This window comes from Mirounga angustirostris, unplaced genomic scaffold, assembly GCF_029215605.1.
Source record: "Mirounga angustirostris isolate CCGP_5_RB_7025 unplaced genomic scaffold, mMirAng1.0.hap1 SCAF_6, whole genome shotgun sequence".
NCBI classification, from domain to species: Eukaryota; Metazoa; Chordata; class Mammalia; order Carnivora; family Phocidae; genus Mirounga; species Mirounga angustirostris.
In genome coordinates, this window is record NW_026991714.1 from 12,729,193 (window position 1) to 12,754,635 (window position 25,443).

The window sequence follows — 25,443 nt, forward strand, 5'->3', positions numbered from 1 at the left end:
TTTTGGTTGTGCTTGAGAATGGTCTGATCAGCAGGGAGAAAAACTCTTCCATGATGGAAGGGGACCTCAGGAGCTACAGAACTTTCCTGAAATGGTAAGAATTTTCTTTAATTGTCTCAGAAACTTCTTTTTTTCTTTGTAAGCTATAAAAGATGGCTGAAGCGTAATGACATATTTAAAAAGGAGTTGGCATCTTTGTATATCCAATTACAATAGCAGAGGAACCAACCATAGGACAATAAATATACCTGAGCACTAGAAGTACAGATTCTATTAGCTACCTGGGATTCAGCTCTCCCTGTGGCCAGGCCTGTACTGAAGGCTCTCCATACACTTCCTCCCTGAATTCTACAAACAAGTCAATGAGGTTGTTATTGCCACCATTTTACAAGTGAGGTGATTGAGGATTAACAAGGTTAGGTGACTGCCATCTAGCAAGGGAGACAGACAGTGGACCAATAATCACACAGACAAATAGATGATTTTAAACTGTATTCACTTTACAACTGGAGCCACTTAAGCATAGAGGTAAAGGATCAGGCAGGAGTCTGGCAACTCACTGCTCACGTTTGAATCCCAGCTCTGCCACTTATGAACTGTGAACTTGGGCAAATCACTTAAACAGTCTGTGCCTCAGTTTTCATATCTATAAAGTGGGATACTAAAAAAAATAAAGTGGGTTACTAATGGTGACAGTTGTGTGGATTAAAGGAGTTAATATATTTTTAGTGCTTAGAATACCTCGCCTATAAGGAGCCCTCAATATATGTTGGCTATGTTATAATTCCTCCTTATATATAAGAAAACAAGGGCAGAGAGATCAAGTAACTTTGCCAATGTCACATTACTTATTGGGAAAGGAAAGCTTGAATCTGTCCATATGAGAGCCTAAGACCTACTCTCTTAGTTATGCCCCTCCATAAGTGTCAGCCCTAATCAAGGGGAGAGATGGTCCTTCTGGACACATTGGGAAGTAGGAGCCATGATAAGATGACACAGCAGCATGGGTAGAACTCCACAACTCTTGCTATGGTTTATGTTGCTAGGAATGGAGGGAATGATGGTGTCAGTGTGGAGCATGTCACCTGGACATACAGGGAAGACGTCCTCCTCTTGCTCTTCGCCATCCTCTGACAGTCACTACATTGTTCCATTCTTGGCACAGCCCATATGAAACAGGCTGGGGTACAAATGCACCCAGTTCACCATGATTATGAACAATTGGTTTGATGGGCAGACGGCAAATGTGATAAGGTCCTCAGTCCTCCAACTAGGGCTCCCTAAAAATCTCAATACCGAATGACTACTTTCTTGACCAAATCTGCATGACCTCTAATAATTTGAAATTTATTTTAGGAAGTTTCATATCAGAACCTAGTAGATTTGACTTTTCTTTCAGAATAATGTGATGGTCAATCTAAATTCTCAATGCTAAGCTTATATTCTCATTAAATGCGATGAGTATTTAAGTAAAAATTATCTGGAGTGAAATTCTTTTACATGAGTCTATCTTTACTCTTAATTTTTCAGAAACGAAAATTTCCTTCATGTAATTTCTTTCAATAAATCTAGTGTATTGTGTAGTAATCCTAATTATTTTTAGTATAAATATAATATACTTCAGAATATATTAGTCTTAGGATGGGATTTATGAGGATAGTATTTGTATTTTATTTACAGATCTGTAACATCTCTAAAGGAGGGTGAGGGAGAGGGGGAGGTAGGGAGAGAGAGATAGGAGAGAGAGAGGGAAAGAGGTAAGAGAGAGAAGTTCTATTTTCTATAGTGCCTCAATTTTATTTTCCACCAGTTACCAAGTATGGTGTCTTAGTGATGCATTTAAACTCTCTGAGCTTTGGTTTTTTAACTGTAACCTTCTTTGATATCCTGCCAGGGTCATGGTGAGGCTCCAGTGAAATAATATCTAAAAATTTCTTCATAAAGTCTATATAATTTTATAAAGAATTACAATTATTAATATGTGTCTAGTAAATAAGCATATACACGGAATGAAGTTGTCTTAGTTGGGCTATTAGAACTCATTCTTTGGAAAAGAACATATACGTTTGATGTGATAGGTTATAACTGCTTTATATATTTTAATAAGACTTTCATTTATGTATTTGATATTTGCCTATTCTGAAACCACGGCCCAAACCCAGTGATATAGCAAAACGATATAAAACCACACTCTTCAAGGATCTTATAAGAAAAACATGGACATCTATAACCATAACACAGAGTTGAATATCAAAAATGCCATGAAGTGAGGGGTCAAGCACAGTTCTGTGGATATTTGGGGTGGGGATGGGGGCCAGCAAATTACTTCCAGTTGGTAAGAGCAGAAAATGAAAATGTCCAGCAGTGGTTTGCAAGGAAGGAGGGCTTGCCTGGACCCTGATGATACCATGTCTGGGTGCTGGAGGTGAGGAAAGAAAAGGGAAAGGGGTGAGTAGAGAACAGTGTTCTAGAAGAAATCAATTCTGTGAGCAAAGGCGTGAAAGTGAAAACTTTTTAGACTGCTCTTTCTCAAAGTATGATCTGGGGGTTTCCTGATTTGTGAACTGATGAACAATGTGCATTTCCTTTATGGGTTCTTGTGGGAAGGAGGGATGATGTGCAAGCTCCTAGGTTTTCATCTTTATGACTAAGAGCAAATTATTACTGACTGAATAAGTGAATGACTAAAGATGACTAATATTTGGTATATATACACCAAAATTCATAAGTTACTAGAATTTCCTTAGGTCTGTGACTCTATCCTGCTGAGGAGTTTGACTGCTAGGATCAAGTTCTTGTTGTCTTTGTAGACACCCAGGTAGTGGATGTCACCCTCCCCACCACTACCCCTCGGTCATCTCCAGAGGTAAAATAGTTATTTGTGCACTGTAGGGATTGTCTTCAGTTGATCACAGCTTTCAATTTTTGCTCTTTTATTATGAATTCTTTTTAGGTTTACTCTTGTTTTAGTTTTTGATTCTTTCATCATTGCTGGGCTTTTACCATCTTGATAACTATCGAGTTTTTCTACATGTCTTATCACCAACTACCTTTCTTTTGGACAAAAGGAATAAGTGATATAGATGGGACCACACGTCCTCTGTCCTGACATAATATATCTCTCCGACCCTGTGTGTAGCATCTGTTTTCCCACCTTGTCCTGCTGCCTTTGGACAATCTTGTTAGCTTTCAGGAAAGAAGGTAATGTGAAGGTAAAGCAAAGTTCCTGATTAGGTAGACCAGGGGCTGGCTAATTATGATCCATGGGTCAGATCCAGTCTGCCGTGTTTATAAAGTTTCATTGGAACACAGCCATGCCCATTTTTTCTATATGATCTAAGGCTGCTTTTGCACTACAAGGCAGAGTTGAGAAGTTGCAACCAAAATCCCAGAAGTCTGAAAATGTTATTTTTTATCCCTTTACAGAAAACGTCTTCTGATCCCCACTCTAGACCTTAGGAGTGAAGCTATTTCTCAAAGGGAAATCTGATAGCTCATTTGGGGAAGAAAATGTGATATGGGCCTTTCTAGAGGTCAATCAGAGCAGGTTGTGATAATTCACCAAGCGATTTCTTCAAAACTCAGAGTGATCTGAATACTTTAGGAAAGACTATGTTACAAATCTCTTTCATTCTGAGAGGGTACAATCAAATCTTTGTAGGTGAAGCAGAAGTACATCTATGTAATGTAAGTGATTACTTGATGAATGATAATAAAATATAACGCATATAAAATTAGCAATTCTTTAACTTTTCAAGTGTTTCCTATTTTTAAAATCCTCCTTTATTTACATCATTTTGAATCATTAGCCAAATCTACCTTTTTGTGAAAAAATAAACTCATCCTGAAATCTCCCCCCTGTCCTTCTGCCATCCTCTAATTATTGGTCCTCTTCTTCTGTTCTATCATCTGTACATCTTGTGGCAAACAATACTCATATGTCTTCTGGTTCACTAGAATCTCTAGATGAGTTTTGATGGCCTTGAGGATGAATACAAATCTTTGGGATTAGGGCCTAAGTCTCGGTTTTATTCTCAGAATATTATGTAATTAATATAAGCCTGGCTTAAGCATTCTTCGCTTTCAATAGCAAAAAATGTCTCAAACACACCAGCCTTGTGAAGTATCTACCTGATATTTCAGGACCTTGAGTGGCTTCCTCAAATGCTTGCAGATGGTTGAATTGGTTATGAATGCAGTTCCAGTTGACACCATGCTTCTCCCCAAGGTTCTCAGGTAGGATCCTCATTTTCTTCACATGTGTTCTGATTTTCTTACAGTGATGTCACTGACTTTCACCCTGAAAAACATTCTATGCCACTGGGTTGAATAGCTGAAAGCCTGTTTTGTACTCATGCCATCCAATTCTGACAGTTGTATAGCTGGATCAATAAGATGACTGAAATAGTTCATAATTGGGCTTAATCCTTTATTTTAAAATTAATACTAAAAGATTACACTTTACTCACCAAAATTGTGAAATAGTTCAGATCATATTGGGAGGTATTTCTGGTTTGTTGGCCATGTCAAATTGCCAAGCAAATTGTTTGCTTCTCACTTGAATTTTTATTTAAAAATCCAAATTTCACAACCAGTACAGATTTCCCAGGCAATGTTTGCTCAAAGTGGATTCCTTTTAGTGATTTCTAAATTACATTATTTCTAAATTAAAAAATTAATCTGAAAAAAATCAACATTTCAGAGTACTTTTAGATTCCTCTGGCTGTTTTGAAAAGACAGGCCACATCTATTTATATACAACCCAACACAACAATTAATTCCCAGAGCTTAGAAACCCAGAATTTACTCTAATGAGGTTTTCTTGTTATAAAAAAAGATGCCACAGTAAGGAAAAATACATGGTTCTAATTACTGTGCTTTTTTCTTCTTTTCTGAGATATGTTTTTCCATGACATTTCAGTATTTCTTTTGCAGGTGGTCAGCAATTTTATTAACAATTGGCAAACCTACTCATACAAAGCCAACATTAGCAAATTATAAAGCAAGTCACTGGAGAAGAAAAATTAGGCAATGGGTAGGCTACTTTTGGGATTTACAAAATATTCAATGTTTGAACTGCTCTGAACTAAACTGTAGTTTACAATTTTAAGGGGGAGGGTGGGTGATTTCTACTTTCTATGAACAGCTGCCAACTCCACTTTAGGAGCATATGGAAATTGAGAATATTCCTGATTTTGCAATATGACTATTGTCTTTCCCCAGGATGACAAAAAAGTAGAGGATGCAATCAAAATAGAGTGTAAGTTATGAAGGTCCATGTTTAAATTACAACCTTGGCTCACACAGCGGTGTCTTCTCAAATTTTTTATTTGGTGGAATTAAATCTTGAATACTGTAATTCTGAATTTTCTGAATTTTAATAAGACTTTTCTGAAGTCTTTGGGGTAACGAATGAAATTTCAACACCGTGTGTGACTCACATCTGTTACTTTACACGGTAAAGGGACCTTGGAGTTCCCAGGTCAGCGTCTTTCCTCAGGGGGTCTTTACCCCAACCTCCCTGCTCAGATCCATGCTCTTCTCCTTGCTGAAAATGACTCTCTCTCCAGTGAACTTTGTACAACTTCTATAGATAATAAAGAAGGAGGAAGAATTGGAGATAATGAATGGATCCCTTTCTCAAGTCAGGGGAACTGGCCCCTAGGGTTCTGGCACTGGCTTAGAGCCTCTTGCGTGGGGCTCCTGCAGACTCGGCATAGCAATTAAGAGCCCTGATTACCACTTTTTAGACTTTGGGAAGCTAGCTGTGCACATATTTCCTTCCAGATCCTCCCTATTTGTACAGCTGAGGCAAGATACTCTATATCGTTTGCCTCTATGTCCCTTTACCTGCCGCTGATATGGCGGCACATCGGTAGAGGCTGGACTTCCATAGCCATGGCATCACTGGAGGGACCACTGTCCAGCCGCAGAAGGGAAACACCCTTTTGGTTCATCTACTAATGTGTAAGATAATGAAGTGGAAACTAAAGCCTAGCTGTATGTCTGAGGGTGGGTATTTGGGATGGGGGCTCAGAAACTCAAAGAAGAACCAGAGCATGGACCAACTTTAGTCTCTTAAGAACATAGGCCCAGCCATTAACATCCTCTTCTCCTAATAATCAGGAAGATAAGGTATCAAGGCCAGAAAACACCATGAGTGATGAATGTGTGGCTCTGGTGTGGCTGACCACTCACAAGACAGCTACTTACTGGCTCTTCCTCTTAAATTCTGAGAACTAACCCCTGATCTTTATAGTAGAGACTCCAAGGATGAAGAGATGAGGCTGGAGATTTGGTTGGGGACCAGCTGCACTTTCTGCCATTATTAAAAACCTCAAACCATTGGAGGATAGTTTGGTAGTTTCTTCTTAAAACAACTGAACATACTATTAGCATATGATCCAGCCATTATATTACTTGGTACTTACCCACATGAGTTGAAAACTTAAGGTTCACACAAAAACCTGCATGTGGAACTTTATAGAAGCTTGATTAATAATTGCCAAAACTTGGGAATTATCAAGATGTCCTTCAGCAGGTGAATGGATAAACTGAGGTACATCCAGGCAATGGAATACTATACAGCACTAAAAAGAAATGAGCTAGCAAGCCATGAAAAGACATGGAGGAACCTTACATATATATTATTAAGTGAAAGAAACCAATGTGGGACAGCTACATACTATATGATTCCTATTATATGACATTGTGGAAAAGACAAAACTGGAAACAGTAAGATCAGCGGTGACCAGAGATTGGGAGGAGGGAGAGATGACTAGGCAGAATACAGAGGATTTTTAGGGCAGGGAAACTGTTCTGTATGATACTGTAATGGTGGATACATGTCATTATATCCATTTGTCAAAACCAATAGCACGTACAGTACCAAGAGAGAACCCTAACGTGAAGTATGGACTTGGGGTGATTCTAATGTGTCAGTATAGGTTCAGCTATTGTAACAAGTGGACTGCTCAGGGAGGGGATATTGGTGGTGGGGAGGACGTGCATGCGTAGGGGCAGGAGGTATATGGGAAATCTCTGTATCTTTCACTCCGTTTTGCAGGGAACCTAAAACTGTCTAAAAATAAAGACTATTAAAGAAAAATCTTCAAAGAGTTCTTTTTTTTTAAAGATTTTATTTATTTATTTTGAGAGAGAGAGAATGAGAGAGAACACATGAGAGGGGATAGGGTCAGAGGGCAAAGCAGACTCCCTGCCGAGCAGGGAGCCCGATGCGGGACCCGATCCAGGGACTCCAGGATCATGACCTGAGCCGAAGGCAGTCGCTTAACCAACTGAGCCACCCAGGCGCCCTCTTCAAAGAGTTCTTAAGCAAAGGCTGAGCCAGAGCTCCCAGGCTGGGCTGGAGGCGGTGCTGGGAGGGCTGGGAAGGTTTGAGTTCTCACTGGGCCCAGAGAGCCTGCAGGAAACATCACCCAAACAGACTGGGGAGAGGAGGGGGCTTTGTGTGTGGGATTTGCCCTCCTCTATCTTTCATTTGTGAGATGAGTTGCCCAACTCTGGATAGAGACCTAGGGTCCACTCTCTCAGTGGGGAACATTGCAATGGGAAGCACATATCATGGCTGAAACAGATTTATAAGCTGAGAATATGGCAGGAGAACTGTTTTTGAGATTTTAACTTGCAGCCTGCTCCTGTTGCTTTCTTTTCTGATTCTTCTGGATACAGCCAGGCATTTTGGAGTCCCATGCCCCCAAAACGTTTTGCAGGAGAGAATGCAGGAGCTGGTGAAGTCAGCGTTCTGTTTGTGTCAACTGCAGTTACTTAATATTGCCTGTGAAGTGTCCTGGGCAGGAGGGAAATTAGGGCAGAGCGTGCGAGAGCCAGTTGCAAATGGGATTCCTGATACTGGAAGGGGGCAAAGGTTGCGGCACCTTCTTCATGACAGCACCCAGGGCTGCCATGTTCTGCACCCTGGCAGTCCCTGGTGGTGCAAGGCAAGACCCCAAAGGGATGACTACACGGTGTGCCTCCGAAAGCTGCACTCTGGTACATGACTGCCTGGGGAAGACGCCTTATTTCCAGTTAGGTACAGAGGCAGCCGAGCCAGGAGACATGAAGGGTCTAGGTGGGATGGGACAAATAACTCACATCAGTGGTGACCACGGAAGGAGTGTTTGAAACTCTAGGACTTTTGTCACACCCAATAAGAGCTGAGATGAAATAGACTCAGATTTACATTAATCTAGAGAAAATAAACACACCATTTATAGCACCCTAGAGGTTCTGTTTGCAAATTCTTACCCCCAACACCTGCCCATACCGTGGACGACCTTTCATGAAATGTGACACAGGGCAGTTCCTGAGAACTGTGGCCCTCAGATAGCTCCATTTCAAAGATTTTTTTTTTTTAATTTATTTATTTGGCAGAGAGATAGCACAAGTAGGCAGAGTGGCAGGCAGAGGGAAAGGGAGAAGCAGGCTCCCTGCTCAGCAGGGAGGCCAATGCAAGGTTCCATCCCAGGACCCTGGGATCATGACCTGAGCCAAAGGCAGCCGCTTAACCGACTGAGCCACCCAGGTGCCCCAAGATATCTCCATTTCAAATGCCGGTTTTTGCTCTGCACGCAGCACTACCAGGCCCATGTCACTAATTAGTCCAAGGAAAGGAACACCAAAGACCCCGTCTGCATGGCCTGCAACTGAGAAAATGATTTGCAGCTTTAACATGGATTTATTTTTCAAGTTTCTATTTTTCCCATCCAAGTTTTAAAATTTTAGAGTATTGGTTCAGCCCGAGAATGATGATGGTAAAAGAGTCACTGTGGTCATGCTAATATGACCACTGTCTCATAAAATGAAAACAATGCAGGAGAAGAGGCAGATCTCTCATACAGGGGAATCCCCAACAATTTATGTGAATACATGGCCCTTAGGGAGAAGGAGCATGATGCCCTAGTCCTTAAATGTGCACTGTGCACAGTGACTTCCTTTCAGAAAGGAAAACTCTGAAAGGGGGGAAAGAAAGTGGCTTCACGGGGCGCCTGGGTGGCTCAGTCGGTTGGGTGTCTGCCTTGCCTGGGGTCATGGTCCCAGGGTCCTGGGATCGAGCCCTGCATCGGGCTCTCTGTTCAGCGGAGAACCTGCTTCTCCCTCTCCCACTCCCGCTGCTTGTGTTCCCTCTCTCGCTGTCAAATAAATAAAAATCTTAAAAAAAAAAAAAAAGAAAAGAAAGTGGCTTCACAGTGGAGAATCCTGACAAGCACTAGGTGGTTCACATTCACAGGGACAAATCTTGTCCATAGCACATACCCTTGGTATGATGTGTGAGAAGTGGCACTTGGCCTCTGTTATCTTCCTCCTAAGAACCCACAACCCCAGTCTAATCATGAGAAAAACACCAGCCAAATCTCAGTTGAGAAACATTCTACAAAATACCTGACCAGTCCTCCTCAGAACTGTCCAGGTCAATAAAAACAAGGAAAGATGGAGAAACTCACAGCCAAGAGGAGCCCAAGGAGATATGATTACTAATTTAATGTGGTATCCTGATTGAATCTTAGAAAAAGGACATTAGGTGAAAACTAAACAAGTCTAAAGTATAAACTTCAATTAATAAACTTCAATATAGATCAATCACACTTTAGGTTGTGACAAATGTAAAATAGTAGGGGGCATTGGGTGTGGGTTATGGGATCTGTCTGTACTATCTTCTTAACTTTTCTGCAAATCTAAACTATTAAAAAAGCTTATTTAAAAGATATTGGCAGGGGGCGCCTAGGTGGCTCAGATGGTTAAGCGTCTGCCTTCGGCTCAGGTCGTGATCCCAGGGTCCTGGGATCAAGTCCCACATCGGGCTCCCGGCTCAGCAGGGAGCCTGCTTCTCCCTCTGACCCTCGCCCCTCTCATGCTGTTTCTCTCTCGCTCGCTCTCTAAAAAATAAATAAAATCTTAAAAAAAAAAAAAGATATTGGCATGAATCAAAGCAGCTCACCAGTTTAAGTGGATTCATCTAATATGGCACAAAAATCCTAAAAGTTTTGAGAAAGATATTCAGATCATTCATTTCTATGGGTAAATGAATATGCTGTCTTTAGGTTACAAAGCTCCAGCTCACCAGAATGGGATTTTGTGGTGGGTAAGGATTTTTATGCACTCCACATTCTATTTTTCATGGAGCCACATAAAATTAGATTTAGAAGCTAACTTTGAATTTATTCTAGTGCACATATCTTATTTACAGAAGTGTACTTTTGGGGCGCCTGGGTGGCTCAGTCGGTTAAGCGTCTGCCTTCAGCTCAGGTCATGATCCCAGGGTCCTGGGATCAAGTCCCACGTTGGGCTCCCTGCTCAGCAAGGGAGTCTGCTTCTCCCTCTCCCTCACCCCCTGCTTGGGCTCCCTCGATCTTTCTCATTCTCTCTCGTGCTCCCCCTCGCTCTGTCAAATAAATAAAGAAGTGTGCTTTTTTTTTTTTTTTCTTATCAGCCTATGTCCTTACGAGAATACAAGGCTACATAGCTGGCAAACTGCAGAATTGAAATGAGGCCAGTCCTCTTCCAGGATACCGTGCTAGCTACTATCAAAGTGTTGTTACTGTGTTTGGGTAATTATTTAAATACTCTTTATGATCACAAGAAGATTTCAATATATGCTTAATTACCAAAATCTTTGAAGTAATAAAAACCCAACTATTTTCATCACTAATGTTCCTTTTTTTGTCCTTTGTTTTTCTTTTCTTTTTTTTATTAATGACATACATCAATCTTGTGAAGCTTTCAGCTAATACCGACTTATAATGAAAACCAGCAGCTCCCTATGATTTCTGACCTTCCTGTCCCATTTTCTGACAGAAACCCCTGTAAACTCTTTTAGCTGACTGCTCCTTCTAGCAGATGCTTCCATAGTCCTAGATAATAGGCTTCCACCTGCTGTTTCTTGATTTAAGTTATTTTAGACATTATCTGTTGATACTTTGTTTAGATAGGGATTTAACTCCTAACACCAGCATGACTTTTCCCTTCTATTCTTTCAGGATCTATAGCACTAATTTTAGTAAATTCATCAATGAGTGAAATTATGGGTTGAATTGTCCCCCTTCTCCCCCCCACCAAAGATATGTTGAAGTCCTAACCCTTGGTACATGTGAATGTGACCTTACTTGGAAATAAGGCTTTGCCGATGTAATCAAGTTAAGATGAGCCTTAATCCCAAGTGACTGGTGCCATTGTGAGAGGTGGAGACATCACACAAAGAGGGAGACATTCACAAGGAGGATGCCATGTGGCCACAGAAGCAGAGACTGGTGTGATATGACTGCCAGCCAAGGAATGCCAAAGATTGCTGGCCATCCTCAGGAGCTAGGGAGAGGAAAGATTGGCTTTTACAAGGAACATGGCCCTGTTGGCACCTTTGGGTTTCTAGCCACTAGAACTGTGAGTTAAGCAATTTCTGTGGTTTTAAGTCACCCGGCCTTATTATGGCAGTCTTAGCAAACTGATAACACGTGCTTGGCTCATTGCCGTATGATGACAGAGCTAATATTTTCACTTACATAAGTTTTATACACAACCGCTTCAGAATGTTCAATGGGGCCATCTGTCCCTCGAGTCCTCACACTCTTCAGGCAAACCTCTCTTCCAGAGGTTTCTGTTTCCTTGCTTCAGTCTGACTGCTTATTCTTGACACCTGCTCACCCATTGTCACCCTCGGTCTTACCACCTTTTTTTTTTTTTTCTTTTTGGCTGAAACCATGGTTTCCTGGGTTCTGTGTCTTCTTCCTTTATTTTTGTTTTTCTCTCTCATTTGGCTGATGCCTGTCTTCCAGTAATTTCCTCATGAAAAGTAAAGACATTTGAAGGCATTTCTCCCCAGGCACCCAGTGTTGGTGTTGCTGCTGAGAAGACTGTTGGTGTTCCGAGTCTGTTTCTTTACAACTGACCTACTGCTATTTCCTAGCTTTTAAAAGCTTCTCATTATTCCTGACATCTTCAAGTGTTACGATGATGCGCTTCATGGTGGCTTTTTTCCATTCATGGGCTGGATGCTTCCTGTACCGTGTCTGTCTGGAAAGGAGTACCCCTTAATTCTGGTTCTCACTGGCTTCTTTTGCTGGTGAGGAGCCCTTCAGATATCTCTATACGTTTGGGTGATGATGAGTATACAAAAAATAGCAAAGTCCACACTTGGAAAAAGTGACCTTGTCAGTATCTGTATTAGAGCAAGAGGAGACATGGCAGGGGGAGTTCTCTGAACCTCAGGGAAAGTAGTTCCAAAAAAGAAAAGAAAAATTTACTTCTGCTGGAAGGGAAGAGAGCTGACTGGCTGATCACCTTCTCCTAAAATGGGTATTATCCCACATTACAGGTGAAGAAACTAGGGCTCAGAATGTTTTAATAACAACTAGAGAGTGACAGCAGTGGAATGTGAGTCCCCATGTTTTCTTCTGTTCATTTATGTAACAAATATTTTTGAGGCTCCATTTGGTGCCAGTTGTGTGTCAGGCTGTCCTGTGTCCCCGACTCATGCCCTTTCCTCCAGCTCTAGAGTCTCTAAGCACTGTAAGCAGTAGGGGGCTGTATAGCTTAAACTCATTTAGCACGGGGTGCCCACGAAGAGGCAAAAATAAAACTGAAATTCGGCATTTATTGCACAACTAAGGAGGCACAACAGACTTGAAATGTAGGGAGAGTGGAAGAAATGGGAAAGCCTGGTACCGGAGTCTGCCCTTGGAGGGAGGGCTTTCCCCAAATCCTGTTGCATTCATTCCCCCTTCTCCAGGGCACTCAGCAGCACTGGAGGCACATTAAAGATGCTAGGAAGTATTAAGGAATGAAAACTGTATAGATGGTATTTCAGTCCATATTTTCTGGGCTTATTTGCTCACAGAATTCCTCGCCTTGCTTACAGATCGCGATTTATATGACACCGTAAGACAGATTTGTGGAACACAGTTTGGAAAGCATTCTTTAACCGAGGGGTTGCCTAGTGCTGTCAGAATGGAGAGGAGGGACCGTGTTCCCAGGGCTTCTCACAGACACCTGCACACAAGCAAAGCTCAGTAACTAGTGAATGAATGAATGAACGTAAGAATTGTGAGCACCTTGGCAGGGCTAATGGATGGATATAAGTGGCTTTGTTTTTGTTGCTTTGTTTGCTTATTTAAAAGGGTAGGGAGCTCTCATGGAGCCCTTAAAATGACAATTGCACAGGCTGCTTACTTTTCCTAGGGCCAGTACTCAGAGAGAATGATATTAAATACCCCTTTGTTTAGCAACTTTTTTCTCAGACCTCAGAGGTGATTTCAGTTACCAAAATAAATAGGGCCTTCTCTTTCCTTACCAAAGATATTATGGGTTATCTGATTCTTAAAACACTGCTTTTAAAAGTAGCTATCCCAAATGGATCGAATTTGGAAGGTGTTTTGTTTATCTGGCATCCGAGCAGGGGAAGTCAGCAAGCTCATATAAAAGAAGATGAAGATCGCTTATCTGGATGGAATTTAATTAAAAATAAATAAGAAGATGGCTACTATTTTAGGATAGCAGAGCCTCTTCCTATAATTTAATTTCCTTTCAAGAGAGAAGATGATATGAAATCTTTTCAGATTCCAGCATATTAAGGCGTATTCTCCATCACATTATTATTCCCAAGGGTAGTTTTTTTCCCCCCAAGCTTCAATTCTTTTTTGTCAAGTAATTTTTCTTCAACACATGAGTTCCATTAGCTGATTCAGTTACATCCTGCCCAGTATCTCTATCTACTTAATTTTGACAACACCAAGAGCTGGAACTCTAAACCAAGAATTCCAAAAATAGTTTCTTTGAAAACAAAGATGCAATCACAAATAGATTGGATTGAAAAGTTCACTGGATAATGTCTTATACAGTTCCTTTAAAAAAAACAAACGTAATGAGCCAACTCATCATACTGGAGGTCTCAAGAAGTAAACCACAAAAATGCATTTATCTCTTTTGTTGTACTTAATGTAAGTTCTTAACATGGAGACTTCATTTGGGTCTGTCTTTATTGTGCATCGTGCCTGTCTTGGTAACATTGGACTTAAATGCAGTCTCCCAAAGGACAGTTTTCTCATTTCATATCACCACACGAGTCATAAGTCACAGCATTCTTTGAGATAGGACCTTTCAATTAGAGAAGATTCTGTATGAACGTGAGAAAGGATATGGATTCTTTGTGGTAATCTTAAAAGCATTTGGGGGGCACTTTCTTTGCATTCCCTCTGAGTAATAATAGAAGACATTTTCATCTTTATGGAGTGTTTAACTATGTGACATGTATCATGCTATGCATCTAACTTGTATATTATTTAGTCTTGATTATGATCCTGTGAGGTATGTACTATTGTGTTCACTATTTTACAAATATGGAAGTGGTGTATGGAGGGATTATTGCCCAAAGTTATGGAGTTAGGGTTAGGGTTAAGAGTTAGGTGGCAAGCTGAGATGAAAAATTATCACCCCAACCAGAGTTGGACTCCAGAACTCAAGCCCCAGCACTACATATAACACTGTGTTCACCCTAGTACTTGGGGGAAGATCTCTTCTCTCACTCCCTCCAATTTTTGTCTCTGATCCACCACCACCTCACCATCCACACCTGTCCTTATCCCTAAACAAACCCCAATTGCAGGAAGCAAGGAATTTTTCAGTATCAAACCACACAGAAACCACAAATTAGATGTCATTTTTTAAAAAGTGCCACTAAACTCCCGAGCCCCCCCCCCCGCACAAATTGCATGTGTTGCATGCAGAGTCACAACAAAAAAATTTCCTCTATTTACTAGAATTAAACTAGATTTTCATTAATAACTAGCATCCAAGGAAAAAATTTAAACTATTTCTTATTTAATTTTGTTCTTTTTTTTTTTTAAAGATTTTATTTATTTATTTGAGAGAGAGAATGAGATAGAGAGAGAGAACATGAGAAGAGGGAGGGTCAGAGGGAGAAACAGACTCCCCACTGAGCAGGGAGCCCGATGCGGGACTTGATCCCGGGACTCCAGGATCATGACCTGAGCTGAAGGCAGTCGCTTAACCAACTGAGCCACCCAGGCGCCCTATTTAATTTTGTTCTTGTCTAGAGTTTACTAGTAACATAATGCTGCTTGATTTTTCAGTGAAGATGTAGGTAATGGGGAGTGGAGAGGGGAAGCCCAGAAAAACAGATTGGGATCATAGTGTGTAGAACCTTGAATTCAGGTTACCCGGTTAGATTTAACATTTGCTGGCTAGAAAGGCCATCGGCAGTAAATATAAATAACTGACCTGATGCAATTCATGTTTAAAGAGAGGATATATTTTTCTTATCTTCCATTCCTTTTCAACAGGATCATTTTCTATATTTACTGTCCAACTTTATAAAGAGTTTCTGAGAAAATAGGTAGGCTCATCTCACTGGATAGAGTAGGTGTGTTCTTGGAAATGAAGCAATGGATGTGACACTGGCCAACTAAAAATTGGCAGGGGCGGGGGTGATTTTCAAATCAGAGAAAGTTAAACAGAAAAATGGTACAACATTGCATTCTTTATGTGAAAATAAATTATTTTATGAAAATTATTCCTCTTACAAAGGGAATGTGAGAGGCTGCTGGCTGTCTATCAAAACAGAGTTGGGCTCTATGTCCCAGACTCCCTTGCAATTAGGTCTGGACTGTGACTGAGTTTCAGTCTATGGACTGAGAACTGAAGGGATGTGGGCTACTTCCAGGTCTGGCTCCTAGACACCCCCCAGGCTCACCTCCATACTCCTTCCCCTTCTGGCCTGAAGCAAATGACAGCGAAGCGGAGCCACACTACTGAGGAGCTTAAATCCTTGAAGAATGGCATAGAAGAGAGTCAACTCACTAAGCAGAACCAAATGAGCAAGAAGTAAACTCCAATCTGTGAATATGCTCAAGCAGCACAGCACTCAGTCTCCCCGAGTCAATAAATTCATCCCCTTTCCAGTCACCCTGTTTCAAATCTGGGTGTCATTATTTCTCTCCTTTTAAATTTTTTTCTGAAAAATGTTCTCCTTCGTACTATTGTTCACATTGATTTCTTCCTTTATATTCCCGTTGCCACCCCCAAATTCAAATGTTGACTCCCATACTTTAAGTATGAAAAGGGTATTTCCAAGCCATTTCTGGGCTTTAAGTTTCTTTAACCTGCTTCATCCCTCATCCTACCAGCACATGAAACACTGCTTTCTCATTTATCATGAAGGCTCAAACTCTTCAAAGATTTCTGTTTGTCAAAAGGACAAAAATTCAAATTCTTCAGTTGGAGAATTCACTTCCCAGAGCCAGCCCACCTTTCCATTTCCCATCAATCTCTAACAGATCCTTCCGATTCAGCACTATTTTTCACATGTGATAGACTCTTTCTCACAACCACTTGTTTGTTCACACACTTTCCCTCTCAGTGGAAAATTAATTTTCTTTTTTCACTTTTGAAAGTCTTAACCATCACTTACATTCCATCTTAAACCCAGTGTTTTCCATAAACTTTTTAAGCTGCCCCTTCTGGAAAATTATTTTTTCTCCACTGAATTCCCATAAGACAGATTGTTTACACTGCCCATCGTGTATTTATAAAACACTTCCTTGGCTCGTTAATTACTTTTCCTTCATTGTGAAAACAAGATTCAGTCTTCAAGGTAAGCCCTTTCTTTTTTTAACAGTGTGACTCATATACTTCAAGACAAACTCTTAATGTGCTTGAAACTCACAAACATAGTCATTTTCTCCAAGGCACTCACAGTCAGCTTCCAAATGGTTGCTTTAAAAGGGGTTCTAATGTTAGTCCAAAGTTTCTTTCCTCTCAGATAACCTAGATCTTGGGGTTGAGTCTAGCCTACCTGTCTAACATGCAAAAGTCAATTTGACATACTCATTAATTCTCAACATCAAGTAGAAAGCCTTAGTATAGATCCTTCTGTTTTCCCAAGACCAATTTGTTCACTCCTCTTTCTCAAACTCCAAGATAATATACCCAGGGTTATGTGGGAGTGACAACAGGACCCCATCTGCCTAAGGAGTGTCCCTTCCCCAGAAAAATAGATGTAAATACTTGACATCTATATATTCTAACATTCATTTGTCTTCCCAAAATTAATGAAGTCAGCTCTGAACAGATGGATGCTAGTATGTTATTTAAAACTACATCAAAAACTAATGATGTATTGTATGGTGACTAACATAACATAATAAAATAAAATTTAAAAAAAGACTGAATAATATTAAAAAAAACATTTTCACAAATAAAAACAAATCAAAACTTTCACATCCACACTACACTAATCCACATTCTCCCAAACTCATTTAGATTTCATGTTTACTATTTAGTTATTACTTTAAATTTATTGTTATTAAGTAAAGCATACCTCTTCCTGTTTATTGAGTTCTGTGTCCCAGTTAATGTTATGATACTTTATCTATATGGTCTCTAATTTTTATTAAAATCCCTATAGGAGACACCATTAGGTACTTACCCAACAATTATCCTCTAACCCCCCACTTTTTCCTGATGATAGAACCCCAAATTTCTTTGGAGACAAAATGTGACCAGCTCCAGATGGTGAATCACCATTTCTTCAAACCATGGTAAAGATCTAGTCAGTTTCTTGCTTTCCTAGTCTCCCCTCTTTCCAGAGGTGGCTTTTCAACACAGTACTGGCTGAGAAGACAGCAACAGAAATCTGCTGAGCACTTCTGGAAATGATTTTGGTTTCTTGATAAAAGGATACAGACACTTCTTACCTCCCTTTTTCCTTTTGGTTGACTTGAATGGACCGTGATGTCTGGAATTATAGTGACCATTTTCCAACTGTGAGGCAACGTCATGAAGAAAAGATCAAAATAAGTACAGAATTGTTAGCTATTGTGTTCCTGAATTCATGGCCATAGACATCAACCTCCAGATTTGAGATGCTTCTTTAAGCTAAGGTCATTCAGGTTTTGTTACTTGCCACTGAAAGCGTTCCCCACTGATTCACCTTGTAAGATAAATGTCATCATCCCCTTTCACTGATGAGAAAACAGCAGCTCAATGAACATTTTGTAAGAGTAAATGCTTTTTTTTTTCCATTGAAGATATAGACTTATATGTCTTCTAGGTTCTTGACATTGTACCAATTGCTAAGAACAGAGAAATAAGTAAAAATCTCTATAAGCATATAGGTTCAGCATAGGTTTTAATTTTCATTTTCCTTCTTTTTCAGATCTTGTCAACCCCAAATTATCAGAATGGTCATTTCAGCTTGATTTTAGAAGAGCACAACTCTGAGGAAAAAGAAACATTGAATATTTCTAAAAGTAAGGAGAGCCTAGTTAGAAAGCAAAGTCATACAAGTGTGTTTAGTTGTGAAGCTTGTAACCTAATTAGTGATACAGTCTACCCAGAATCAAAGAGAGTATTAGAGTTGTTTGACTTTGCTGGGTACATACCTGAACTGCACAGATAAACTTGCTTCAAATCCTGTGTGATATGTTTTTCTAGGCACAAGTGCCCAGCGTGAGGGCTCACATTTCTGAGTTTCCAAGGTTCCCTTTCTTGACTAGGAGACAAACTGTTGCTTTAATTTTTAGCAAATTAATATCAGTTAAGAGTGCCTGGCCCTAATGCAGAGAAAATGTTGTCCATAATAAAAACTTATTTCCTCTTTTAAAAGGTGGACTTCTGCCTGATATCTAAATGCTTCTATAACCTTTTAAGAAAATGGAGTTCTCAAATCTTAAGCTTATTGGGTTGTACCTGGCACCTGAAGCTGGGGCACTCACAGTGCTGGTTAATATCGGTTGCCATAGGACTGTCAGCAAAAAATAGGCTGAAGGGACACTTTCATTATAAGTAGACTTGCAAGGCATTCCAATTTTCAGCTCCTCAACCCAACGGACCAAACACCTCTGACTACCTCAAATGTGGCCTTGCTGAGTGCTTCCATATTCAGGGGTTATTAGAAAGGATTGAAATAAGCGACCTATAACGAGGAAGGAATCAGGGCAGCCTCTGAACCTCCTGAGAGAGGCACGATAATGAACTGGCCTCAGAAGGTCTTTGATGCTGCCTTTGCATACTGTACATGAGCTTTCTGCTCAGTCATTTCCTCTGCACTTCGGTGGCACAGCATGAAGCCCACTATTAGAAGCAAGGTTTATTGCTGCCTTGCAAACATTTATTGGGTAGTATCTAAAACATGGTGTCAAGTTGTAGTAATGTGCTATTCCGGGAACCTTTTTGAGAATTTTAGTGTTTCAGAAAACGGTCCTCTGAGAATTCTTCTGTTTCAGAAATGAAAAGTAGTAGAGAATACACACACACACACACACACGTGCGCGCACAAGCACATACTCACATACCCTCTGATTACTTGGTAGAGATGTACCATTTTTCTTTCAAGAGAAACATCTATTCCTAAAATAGATCATTCTTGGACTTTTTAAGTAGTGTGCCTCAGAGAGCAAACATCCACATTTACCATTTGCCTGGAGATACTATTTGCCTGTATTTATACAAGGTCAACAACATGATACCCATTTTAATCCCCAAGAGGATTTATTTCACATTGCTGTCTACTCAATCAAGCTCAAGCTTCTCTAGTTCACAAGAAAATAGTTGGAGATGAACTCGGTGCAGATTGTGTTAGTGCTGCAAGGGAGGAAGAGCATTCACCTTGAATCATGGTGATGGGAACGTGTACCGTGATATCGCACTGTGACTGTGCGGGTCCTCTGTTCCTCCCCGCAATGTTTGGGGAATGCGTTATATGTGGGGAGGTGCTCAGGAAATGTCTGTTAATTGAATGGATGATAATTAAGCAGGTGAATAAAAGGTAAAAAAAATGTTATTAACCTATGTATTTCCTGTTGGATATTAAAAGAGTTTCCCAATTGACATGAAGTTTTTTATAAACTATTTATAAAGCACTGTACCGGATAAAGGGATGAAACAGACCTGAAGGACTTATTCCCTGATGTCAAGGAGGACCCGATGGAGTTAGATTGAAATGAACAAACAAAGTGAATGCCATCTCAGCCCTTTTATGATGTGGTACCCCCTCCTTGATTTCCGATTTGATCAGTTTCTTCACTGAGAACTGCTCCATCGTCTGACTGCACTGCTTGCTTCTGTCCATGCCGGCCACCCTCTCCTTCACCCTCAGACTGTACCTGCTGTGGCCCTATTTACCTCCTCTCTCCACTTCCTGTCTTCCTCTCCCATTTTACCTTGCTAATTCCAGATTCTCAATTATCCTTTAGATCCCAACTCCCAATTTTGGCTTTGATGTCCATTTTTTTTTTTTTTTGGTGTGTATCCATAGTGCCTTATAATTATCTCTACTCAGCATCAGCACATTGTAAAGCCCCAGGGAAGTTTATTATTATTATTATTATTATTATTATTATGCACATTACTATTCTATACTATAAAAGAATAAGTGACCATTTGAACAGACCATCTTCCAGCACCAAAATATTTAAAAACGATGAGGAATAAGACAATGTTGTCTTTTATTTACAAATGACATAATTGAAAGGCCTAGATTACTTGCAACTCCTCCCACAAGGGGTTGCTTGTTTGGACTTTAGTTTTATAATTAATATCTCAACTACAGTGCTATGAACTGAATTATGTCCTTCCAACATTCCTATGTTGAAGACCTAACCCCCTGTGTAATGGTATTTGGAGGTAGGGCTTTTGGTAGATAATTAGATTTCGATGAGGTCATAGGGCTGGGCCCTGATGATGGGACACCACACAGCTTACTCTTTTTCTCTGTTGCGTGAGGACAAAGAGAAAAGGCAGCCATCTACAAGCCACAAACCAACCATGTTGGTATCTTGATTTTGGACTTCCAGCCTCTAAAATTGTGAGGAATAAATTTCTGTTAAGCCCCCCAGTCTGTGGTATTTTTTTATAGCAGCCCAAGCTGACTAAGACCTACAGCGAAACAGATTCCATTAAAGGTAGTTCCTGGTGGACAGAGAGATTATATTTTCAAATGAAAGCTCTCACTCCAATAGGAGAGAAACCCCAGATTGAGTTTCTTAAATTTCAGACAATAGAAACAAAGGAATGAATTCAACATTCTCCTAACATCTTTGTGCTCCAGCATTGCTGCCTTCTACTATTCTCCATGCATTGTATGCCCAGGTAGGTGTTGAATGGTAAATTTGGACCATATATATTCCACTTAAAACCTTTTGCTAGTAACCCATTGCCTACAATAATCTCTTTTTCCTCTGGGCCTTTATATAGGCTATTTACTCCTCTTATAATCCCCAGTTCTCTGCTCCTCCCTCTTCTCCACACTTTTTAATAACTAAATGCTACTCAGCCTCAGAATTCTATCAGTACATCACGTCTTTGGGAAACCTCCCTTGGTCTTCTCAAAGCTGGGAAGATGTCTGTCTCCTGTGATCCTAATTCATTATATACATCCCCTTTTGTCCTTATGTTGTGATTGTTTACTTGTCTGTCTCCGGCAATGTATTACAATTTCTTAGGAGACAAGGACTTTTTCTTCTCTTCAGTGTATACCTAGAACTTAACTCAATAACTGGCATGTGTGCACACTCAAGTTTTTATTGAGAATATGATTGAATGAGTTAATTACCTTCTGGGTGTTTCTGACTACTACAGTTACCATGACTCATGGTCACAAGCTCAAGATTGGTCCCCACACCAGAGGATTGTATTTCTATAGTTTGTGGGACTCTTAGATTTCAATCCTCCTTTGCCCTTTCCTGATCTTTGAGTTCCAGTTATTCTCTGGCTTTCAGATCTAATCACAGGTGAGGAGATATTTATTCTGACATAAGTTTGAGACAAAAAAAGGAATAGATTCCAGGGAACATCTCTGTTTTTTTCTGATTCTATCCTTCATTCCCAGAACAGGAGAACCCTTTTCTTAGGTTTTATTCTCTCTCCTTTCTACTTCTTTCCCCTTAGCATGATTAAATGAGATTAATATGAATTTACTGCCTACATTAATATGAATTCAGAAACAAAATCATCTCTTTCAGCACTTCTTAATTTTACCAAATGATGCATACTGTGCAATAGAAAGTTGCAAATGTTTCTACTTTAACCTTTTCTATTGTTCCTAATAGATGTTTTCTTTAGATGGTACTGTTAACAGTTAAGACAAGACAGCTATTTTCAACGCCATATTAGTAGAATCTCACTAGAAGTCAATCTAGTCAGCCAAGATTGATTGACTTGTTGAGTTTAATGTTTATGAACAATGTAATGTTAGCTTTGATGTGAAGGCTTATCTTAGGAGAAAATGAAATTTTCAAAAAACTGATCATGCTTAGACAAACTAGTTCTAGTTTCAGATATGGTGCTAGAAATGAAGCAAAACAAAGCATTCAATTTTTATTTAAGATGGTGAGCAACTTGCTCTTTTTTTTTTTTTTTTTTAGTCTGGGATCTGATTCAAGTGCCTCGATTCAGTTTCTTGCAGAACTAACTAAACTAAAACTCAAAGGAAAAATTTTAAAGATGATTTTTATAGCAATGACATCATTATATAAAATGTTGGCATTTCATATTTTCCAAACAGAAACTTGGAAATAACAGAATACAAGTTAAATAAAAAAAAGTTGAAACTAATCCAATTCTCTATTTTTCTTTCCATTTTTTTTTCTAACTGAGCTTTTTATTGCCAGCTTTTACTTTGCATAATAATATATGATGAATTGTCCAGGAAAGACCCAGTGGGTACATTTCTCTTAGAAATAAGCCTCACTGTGCAATAAGAGACCAAGTTCTAGGGCAGCATGCTTATATAATCATGTAAGATTTTCCTTATTGCTGAACAATTGACCACCCTAGGCATTTGTCAAATATGTAAATACGTGAAGGCACTGGTCACCAGAAGATTGAAAACACCAGTCACTCTATTCAAATTCATCCCTATTTCTAGAGAAACAATACCAACTCAAAACATACACCCTACTGGCAATAGTACTAGCAATATTATCTTGGTATACAGAAGCTACATATTAAATATTTTAGTATTCATTTATTTAATGATTCTGAATCATTATACACATGGGCTAGAACTGTGGACATGAAAATATTTTGCTGGTGTATCTTCTAAAAGAATTTTTAAAAATTATGAATCCTCTCATAATTTTTGTTTAATGTATAAAATATTTCATTGTAATCTGAACTAGTTGCCAAAGATAAAATTCTCATTGTAAATATTACTATTATAAAATAATTCTATGCAATTGATCACAAAAATTGAAATATATTTTTATTAATAATTATCAAATATAAAAAGGAATAAGTTATCGGAAATGCATCTCCATGTAGATGTATCAGGATTCCCCTCACTTAATTGTTTAATGGATACAGGAATGGATATGATTTATCATCAGAGGGAGTCAGGGTTAAGTGAAAGCCAATAACAGAAAGAAGACATTGGACCACTAAAAAGTATGGGGGCTTTATAAAAGATAATTAATTGGTTTTCGTTAAGAGTATTATTTATAGAATTCATAAGGTATTCCTATTAAATTATGCCAAATCTACCAAATATACAGTAGAGATAAATAAGCATATCAAAAAGTTGATGAATGAGAGGGATTTTTGGAAAAAATCAATGAAAATGTTTCTGTTACGAGTCTAAGTAAATGGTTAAGAAGAGGTAAAATGTGAAATAACTCTAAACTTATTTTCCTTATTTCAAAGTGTAATGCTGAGAAGTAAGAAATAATTATGGAACTTTTTATCTCCTCCTTAAAATCATGCAAAATATGTAACTGAGACATGAGATGAATAAAAATATTCACCAAGCTCTTTTTTTTTTTTATTGGGAATGGGGAAAATGAAGAGAGGGTGTGTTTTGCAGTAGAATGGAATTTACCAGCAAATTTTTAATAAACCTTGACTATTTTAATTCTGAGAGAGAGAGAGAGAGATAAAGGCAGAGAGTCTTGCCCTGAGTTTGCTGCCTGATGACATCAGGAATTGCAGGCTTGAGCATTTCTTACTGATGACATTTTCTTTGCTTCCAAAAGCCTGTCCATCTGGGTGATGCATTTTTTGACAATATTTATGTAACTGAGGAGGAAGTCTTTAAACAAAAGTTAACATCATCTTGACCCTAGTATAGAATTCAGAAAATATTCTGAATTCAGAATATCTCAACAAGGACTCAGATAACCCCAATTCTTAAGCACAGGCTTTGTCCTTAGCAGAAATACATTTTAGACAAGAAAAGATATGAACCTCTAATGTGAGTTGATAGTGCCTCATTAAAGGAGGTTTGTCAGACACAAATATTTCATAATGTTCCTAGTTCCTGCCCTGAAGAGTTTTCCATCCCAGTATAATGTACCACAATGTGATTCAAGATGGATGAGAATTACACTTTTTTTGGTACACAAGGAAAATAATGATTCTGTAAGGGGACCTGGGAATAAGAGAACCTGGCTGATGCGAACACAGGCGAGTTCTCAGGCATCAGTTTTAAGGAACAGTAAACATATGGAATTTCAAGATCTAGAAATTGTCTCCCTTAACACCATCCATCATTATATACCTCCTTGGAAAGTGTCTCTGGACCCCTAGGGGTAAAAATAGAATTTATTGATCCATAGAGCCAAGAAAGTTTGGAGGTAGAGCAGAAATAACGTCTGATTTGATTTAACGCCAGCTCAGTTCAGGAAAGTACCAAGGGGGGGAACTTGCAAACCTCAATTCTCTCCTATTCTGGGGATGCAATCAGCCTTAGGATAGAGCTGGTCCTTCCCTCAAAGTGTTGGCCCCCAACTCCTCCCCCAAGCTGGATAAAACCAGGCTCCATTTAGGAGTGTTATTGTCTTAAGGATAGTTCTAACTTTTTCCATCTCCCGTCACTCCACAGGAGAACAGTCTTCTATTCACAAAGAGCTTCAGGGAAGTCATATAACAAGGGGGTAAAAAGACAACTTTTAAAAATACATCATCTTGTTATATTAAGATTTTCATTTTTAGAGCTTTTCTATCATGATTAATTGTGGTCCAATTTCAAAATCCTTGGCCAAAGAGTCATTACCTCTCATGTAGATCTTTTTCTTGACTACTGTGGGGCCAGCTTTCCTAATGGTGTTTGAGAGGAGCACCTCTCCCTGGGGATACTCATTCTCATTAGTACTGGCCCACATCTGGTGTCACCACAAAGGGATTTCAGCAGCAACACCTTAGGCAGAACACAGCAAAATAAATATTAAGATGAAAGACAAAAACAAAACATGAACCATTTGAGTATAAGTAGAGGGAACTTGCTGGAAAAGATAAAGTACCTATGAATGGGTTATTTTTTTTATGGATAAAGTGAGTCTGAATGCATTTAAATGACAATAAAGTTCATTGCCTTTCATATTTGATGCTGGTTATGGTGTCATCCATGGGTACAGTGTGGCTGAAAATCTCCAGGTATAACCCATTGGTCTTTCTACACTCTGTGCTAAGACCCTTGGATTT